This window comes from Macrobrachium nipponense, chromosome 4 (genome assembly GCF_015104395.2).
Source record: "Macrobrachium nipponense isolate FS-2020 chromosome 4, ASM1510439v2, whole genome shotgun sequence".
In the NCBI taxonomy this organism is placed as follows: Eukaryota; Metazoa; Arthropoda; class Malacostraca; order Decapoda; family Palaemonidae; genus Macrobrachium; species Macrobrachium nipponense.
This window is the reverse complement of record NC_061100.1, coordinates 7,596,555-7,604,241: the sequence shown is the minus strand read 5'-3', so window position 1 is coordinate 7,604,241 and position 7,687 is coordinate 7,596,555. Positions and strand designations below refer to the sequence as shown.

The 7,687-nt window shown below is 47.5% G+C and overlaps 1 pseudogene; it reads left to right on the top strand.

Annotated features, from left to right (window-relative positions):
* The first annotated feature begins 3,601 nt into the window (after positions 1–3,601).
* LOC135210672 (myotubularin-related protein 9-like) overlaps positions 3,602–7,687 on the top strand; it is a 33,325-nt pseudogene continuing 29,239 nt past the window's right edge.

The following is a 7,687-nucleotide window of genomic DNA, read 5'->3' as shown; positions in this document are numbered from 1 at the left end:
TAGAACCCTACTTACACTTTCAAAGTGAATTTTCACCTACTGAAGTAACCATATTATGTACATGTACATTTAAAAATACATATTCGTGTAGCTTCCTAAGAGAAATTGTAAGGCATTCTTCTTGTTTTGCAGATTTGAAGCTTTGATAGAAAGGGAGTGGATTCAAGGAGGACATCCTTTTGCAACTCGCCATGCTCGATCTTGTTATACCCCAAGTGCCCACCGGTCAAAAGCAAATTCACCAACCTTCCTTCTATTCTTAGACTGTGTTTATCAGATCCATGCACAGTTTAGTTGTAGCTTTGAATTTGCCGAGACTTCCCTAGTGATGCTATTTGAACATTCCTACTCTTCTCAATTTGGTACGTACATTGAAGTTATTATAGTTTGCCCAGTTGTTGTTTCCAGTGCTTCTCGTGTTGGTTCATCTTCTCATGGGATCTCTTTTCCCTTTTTAGTTACATTGTATATACTCTCAGTCGTTAACAATTTCCTTTCATGAACTTATTATTGTCGTACAAAAATTAACCAATATCCTTTCAACTTAAGTCAGGCAGTAATATTGCAAATGCTGTTGTATTCAACTATGATACCTTGAAAAATTTAAGTTTCCAGTTTCATTTAGACTTCACTCATAAATAGGCTTTTGCTAACTCTGAATGGCTTACTATATTAAAAAAAAAATTTGTTCATGACACTTACCCTATCAGGTATATATATAGCTGTATTCTCCGAAGTCCGACAGAATTTCAAAACTCCCAGCACACGCAGTGGTCGGCCAGGTGGTTAGTACCCATTCCCGCCGCTGGGAGGCGGGTGTCAGGAACCATTCCCGTTTTCTATTCAGATTTTTCTCTGTCGCCGGTCAGGTAGACCAACCTGTTTTACAGACCTCCGCCTAGGAAGTTTTGGATAAACTATTTGTTCACCTTGGTAGTATTTGATTGTCTCTTTGGTATTTGGAAACTTGCTCGGTGGATTGGCATACGCGAATTGTGGTTTTTCATTGGATTTGGTTTAGAAATAAATTCTCTAATATTCTTGATCTACTTCACTAGTGGTTTTAGAGTGTGTACCGTGCTAGAGTGTAAGGTTAGGCTACCGAAGGCTTCGGTGGATCCTCATACAGTATGCACGAAATGTAGAGATCATATTTGTTTGATGAATGATAGGTGTAAAGAGTGTGAAAGGTTGACTGAAAATGAATGGAAGACTTATGATTCGTATGTTCGTAAGCTTGAAAGGGATAGAATCAGAAGATCTTCCTCCAGAAGTGCTTCTGTGAAAAGTAAGGGTAGTGATTCGCATTCTAACCTTCCTGTAGAGGTTGTTACATCTAACCCTGTGTATTTGCCTTCGGGCAATGAAGTTATTGCTTCAGAAGGTATTGCCCTTTCTTCCATCATGGAGTCGATTCGTGCACTAGAATCGAAAGTGAGTGCATTGAAGAACCATAGTGAAGTTAGTGAATGAAAACATTAGTGCCCCCATTAGTGTATTGGAGGGGGGGGGCGTCAGATCGGTCCCATAGTGCCTCTAGGAATAGACCTCTGTCGGACTCCCAGGACTCAGGGAATAGACATGTCGAAAACCGAAGGAGGGCTACGGGAAATTCCCACCGGTCTGGCGTCCCTTCAGCAGATCCTGTGGACGCTTCCCAGGCTGCCGAAGCGTGTGAATGAGCTCGGATATTGAAGGAGTGCTTTTTTTATTTTCGTCCTCTGAGGTTCGTCCTCGGTCCTTACCCGGGGATGGAGCTCTCAGAAGGGCCATCTCACGAGTAGAACGAGATTTGACACTAGATGTCCGTCACAAGTGGCGGTCCATAGCGTCTTTCCTCGTCCCTTCTTAGTTAGGAGGGTTTTAAGGAAGGGGACGCTTCACGTCCTACTTCTCGTCCTGTTCTTTCATCATCACCCGAACACTTCGAAGACTTGACGCCTAAGAAGAGATGCAGGACGTCTTCTGATGAGGACGCTTTTGAGAACTATCATCGTCTTAGAGTTCAGAGGAAGAAGAGGGCTTCAATTCGCCCTTCTTCGCATATGATGAGTCCTTCTCCTGAACGTGGAACTTCACCATCTAATGAGACTCGTATGCAATTGCGTCAACGATTGTCGGCTTTCTTCGCAAGGAGAGAAGAGGAGCCCCAAAGGCGTAGAAAGGATCTTTGGCTTCCTGTTAAAAGATCGAAACAACCCTTGTCGGCTTCGCCTTGTTCCTTAGCCTCCCCTTCGTCGTCCTCTTCTGGATTCTTTAGACTCGACCGAGAACACGCAAGTGTTTCCGGAGAGAGAGTTTCCAGAAGTGGGGATGGGGACAGAAGCGTTAGATGTCGCACAGGCGGCCCTCGCTTTTGTCAGGAGGTTGAGAACGATCAAGAGAAGCCTCGTGTCGACGTTTGCCGGACTTCTGCATCAACTCGACGCTTCTATCATGAGAGAGCCTACCAACGCCAGAAGTATCAGGACGTTCAAGAAGGCTCTAGAAGTCAAAGAGAGCAACGTTTAGATTATGTTTCTGATCTTACCCCTCAAGAAAGAGAAGTACTGTATAAATATCGACGGGAGGCTCGTGCTTTAGAATATGAGAACTTGCAACGCTTGAAAAGAGATCGTAAGACTCACCAGGACGCTCGAGAGGACGCCCCGATGCAAGTTAAGCGCTCTAAGCGAAGTTTTAAAGACGCTCGACGTCCATTAGAGCATGTCCCGCTTCAGGACGCTTTTGAGGACGCTTCTTTGATGGATAAACGTCTTATAGACAATAGAGTCCAGCGGGATCGAAAGTTTTCATTGAAAGACGTGCGACTTCCTGCGAGTCCTAAGTCTCGCTCCCTTAGCAAGGGCGCTCGCGATGACGATAGACGACCGGCTAATCAGGATTCTCAACTTAGATCAGACTTCTCTTCCGTTCAGAAAGATAAACGTACTCAACTGAGAGGAGCTCGACAGGAATCCCGCAAAGAGGCTTTTGAAGAACCTTTGCCTCTGATGGCTTCGAAAGACAAGGCTTTACAAGAGAGTCTTAAGTTTTCAAGGACAACAGCGGAACATTCGCGCATTGTCTCGTCTATTCCTTCAGCGGATAGGAGCTGCCCCTTACGAACAGAGCCTCAAAGGATAAGCGCTTCTTTTTAGCTAAAGAAACTTCGGCCCATCAAGATCAAGGAGAGTCTTCTAACGATACACATCCTGCAGAAGAGGAAGAGCCTTCAGAAGCATCTACGGATTATAGCACGTTAACGCGCTTACTGAAGGAATTGTTTTCGGAAAAATTCCAAGCGCCAGTTCCTCTCTCACCGCCTTCGCAACTATCCTCATCCAAGACGAGAAAAGCTCCGGGTTTTGTTAGGATGGCTTCTTCGCTTTCTACTAAAAGAGCGTTCAAGAGAATGAATGATTGGATGGAACCAAGGAAGACGAAAGGAAAGACGTCCTTTGCGCTTCCTCCAGCTAAGCTAAACGGGAGAGCCGGTATATGGTATGAGACCGGAGAAGAAACAGGGTTGAGACTTCCTTCGTCTGCGCAAGGTGACTTCTCAAACCTGGTCGAGGCACCAAGGAGATCTTACCTGTCCTCGGCTAAGGTTTCATGGACTATGCCTGAAATAGATCACCATCTAAAAGGACTGTACAGGACGTTGGAAGTATTTAACTTCCTAGACTGGTGCTTAGGAGCTTTAGGTCTGCAAGCTAAGAGCCCAGAATCAGTGTCACTAGAAGAATTATCGAGCGTCCTGTCATGTATGGATAAAGCAGTAAGGGATGGCTCAGATGAGTTAGCTGCCCACTTTACTATGGGAATATTAAATAAACGGGCGCTTTTCTGCAGTTTTACTGCTAAATCAGTTTCTCCTACGCAGAAAGCAGAGTTATTATTTGCCCCCTTTTCTTCCCATCTTTTTCCTGAAAATATGGTAAAGGATTTATCTGTGAACCTGAAAGAGAAAGCGACACAGGATTTGCTGTCTCAATCATCTAGACCTCCTGCGGCGCAATCCTCTTCTCAAGTAGCTCAAGTACCAAAGAAGAATTTCAAGCCCTTTCGTGGCAGAGCACCATCAAGAGCTTCTACACGAGGAAGGGGCTTTGCTAGAGGCAGAACCCCCGCAAAGCAGAGGGGAAAGAAGTGACAACCTTGCCCTTCAGGCACCAGTGGGAGGGAGACTTTCTCTCTTCGCAGAGGCTTGGAGAGCAAGGGGGACGGACGCCTGGTCCCTCAAGATTATAGAGAAGGGATACAAAATTCCCTTTCTCTCCATGCCTCTGTTGAGCATGAAGCCTATAGACCTGTCACCATCTTATCAGCCGCAGAAGCAACAGATTCTACTCGATTTATTAGATCAGATGATCGAGAAAAGAGCCATAGAACGAGTGCTCTTGACAGATTCCCCAGGCTTCTACAACAGGTTATTCCTGGTTCCGAAGCAGTCTGGGGGATGGAGGCCTGTCCTAGATGTCAGCAGTCTGAACCTTTTTGTGAAGAAAGAAAGCTTCAAAATGGAAACATCGCAGTTGGTCCTGGGGGCCTTGAGACCAGGGGATTGGATGGTGTCATGGGATCTCCAAGACGCTTACTTCCATGTCCCCATCCATCCCCAGTCCAGGAAGTTTCTCAGGTTCATTTTAAGAGGACAGGTCTTCCAGTTCAGAGCTCTATGCTTCGGACTGAGCACAGCTCCCATGATTTTCACTTTTCTCATGCGGAACGTGGCAAAGTGGCTTCACCTCTCGAAGATACGAGTCTCCCTTTACCTGGACGACTGGCTCATACGGTCGTCATCGAGAGCAAGGTGTCTGGAGGACCTTCAGACTACATTACTGTTGGCAAAATCTTTAGGCCTCCTGATCAATTATGAAAAGTCCCATCTGACCCCAACACAGTCCATCGCCGTTGATCTTCTGGACTGTCTTTTTGGTGACGTATTTGGATCTGTGGTTTGGCATACGCTTTTGTCTATGCCTTTCCCCCATTCTGTCTGATTCGCAAAGTGATCAGCAGGGCGCTGATCAACGCGAACCTTCAGAAGATCCTGGTGGCGCCCAAACGACCTCAGGCTGTTTGGTACCCGGACCTGCTGGCTCTGCTTGCCGAAGCGATGAGAGAGATTCCCCCCTGGCACAACCTTCCGTGCCAGCCACACATAGAACGGTACCACTGGTCCGTCGAGTCCCTGTGTCTTCACGGCTGTCTGTTATCCACCATCTCTTGCGAGGGAGAGGCTTTTCTCGCAGCACAGAAACAGAGATGGCTGGATACCTCAGGCAGTCCTCTGCAGCTGTCTACCAGGGGAAGTGGTCCGTCTTCTGTGGTTGGCTCCTCTCAGAGCCACTCTTCAGCAGGTAGCGGATTTCCTTGTATTCCTTCACCGAGAGAAGCTTCTCTCCGTCTCCGCAGTTAAAGGATACAGAGCCGCCCTGGGCCCTAGTCCTTAAACTGCGAGGTGCGGACATCTCTTTCTTTCAGATCTCCTCCTGATGAAGAGCTTTGAGAGGTCTTGCCCACCCCCCAGGGAACTCAGGCTCCCGGGTGGAATGTGACTCTCGTCCTTAGGAGTTTTGACTCGCAGACCCTTCAAGCCACTCCGAGAGTCCCGTCAGACAGGGAACTGACCCCTCAAGACCCTCTTCCTGCTGGCCCTGGCATCAGCAAAGAGAGTAGGGGAACTTCATGGTCTTTCCTTGGACGTCAAGCATTCCAGGGGATGGGGATCGGTGACGCTCGATTTCGTCCCGAACTTCGTAGCGAAGACTCAGAATCCTTCGGTCCCTGACGACCGGTTCGAGTCCTTCACGATCCCTTCACTGAAGGATTTCACCGATAATGATGTGGATGAGATGCTGCTTTGTCCTGTGAGGGCACTACGGCGCTATCTGAAGAGAACTCGACACCTCCGGCCTGAGTGTCAACGCCTCTTCGTTAGCACCGGGGTTACCAAGAAAGAAGTTTCCAAGAACACGCTTTCTTTCTGGCTGCGTGAGGTGATCAGGAGGGCGTACGACACAGCTGGTAGTGACGACACCCGTACCCTTCGTCCGAGAGCCCACGAAGTCAGAGGTATTGGTCCAACCCTTGCATTCCGCAAGAACTTCTCCCTGAAGGCAGGGGTTTGGGCCAACCAGACCACCTTCACTTCATTCTACTTTGGAATATCACCCACAGGTCCTTGGACACTTTTTCCTTGGGACCCATGGTGGCTGCTCAACAAGTTGTGTAGTCTACCCAGCACCCGAGTGGACAGAACAGCATTGCATCCTTGTTTGACTGCATGAATGGACGAGTGAAAGAGTGTGTGACTGGCTTCTCTTCCTCCTTCGTTCTTCTCCTCTACGCGCGGGCAGAGGGCCGCGGTCGTCACTACGCTGAACAGGAGGCCGATGCAGGTAAGCTACACAACCGAGCTCCATTCTATCCCTTTCAGTAGGGATTGAAGTGTCTATCCACCACTCCCCGACAAGGGGGGGGGGGGGGGGGGGGGGGTGGGGGGGGGGGGGGGGGGGGGGGGGGGGGAGTGGAAGCCAACAAGAGACAAACCCATGACTTCATTTTGGCTCTTGAAATAGGAACTAGTTCTTGCTTTTTGCTAATTACGTATAAGAGGTACGCTTGCCTCCCTCTTATAATTTGGTCCAGAAGTCTGATCACTGATCCTGCGGTGCACACCCCGATCAGCTGGGCAGAGGCTAGGATCCCTCCCTCTGCTCTTACGACCAGGGAGGGAATCCAAGGTAGGACGAACACCAGTCTGTTCTTAAGACTCGGATTCCACCCACCAAGAAGTGAGTCTTCCTATTGTTAAAGGACTGAGGGTTTGTATACATATCGGAACAAATAACAATTTGTCGGAAATTGTATTTTTCCTAACTATACAAACCTGAGGTCCTATACATATAGTCCCACCTCATGCCACCACTCACTCTGCGTTTCCTGGGCCTAAAGCAAAGTGACTCCTCTCCTTGCAGTCGAGCTGACCGCCAACTGCCGGACAAGTAGTTAACTACCGAACCCCCTTGTTCGAAGCTTACAACCGGTTCAGCTGCCGCTAAGTACCTTCCTTATTGTTAAGGGGACCGTCCGCTATGGCGGATGACATGTCAATTTGAAAAAATAAAAAATCGAGTTATTACTTGTATCTATGCAGAAACATGCCGTGCATGCTTTCCAGAAGTTTCAGCCAATTATTTTCACAAATAATGAAGATATAGCGGTTTTTTAAAATGATGACGTCATCGTAACTGCGTCGTCTGTATGACTTGAGTTTTGACAGAATCGTTTTTGCGTGTTTATTTTTGCATATATACAGCGATTTTTTAAGATTTTTTTCGAAATTCTCATACATCTGGTAGCAATGAAAGGTAGTGTGAAACTGGGCGAGAAGCGAGGCTGCTCAGAGCGGTTATTTATAGGCGAGACGGGGGCGGGAGAATGACTCAGTTACGCTACAGACGTCAAAGCGGTTACATGCGCGTAGGCACTTGCGTTGGTTACTAGCTATCTACGTTGTTTTTATAACTTTCTTAGTGAACTTATAGCAATGCCGAAGTTACCTAAGATCAAGAAGGCTACTCAGCAACTATGGCTAGCAAAATTAGCGAGGCCAGGAGTGTGCTGAAAGAAAAACACGAAAATTAATTGTTTTCACAGCTGCCCTCATTGTCTCATGGTCTCGCCGTCAACATCATTA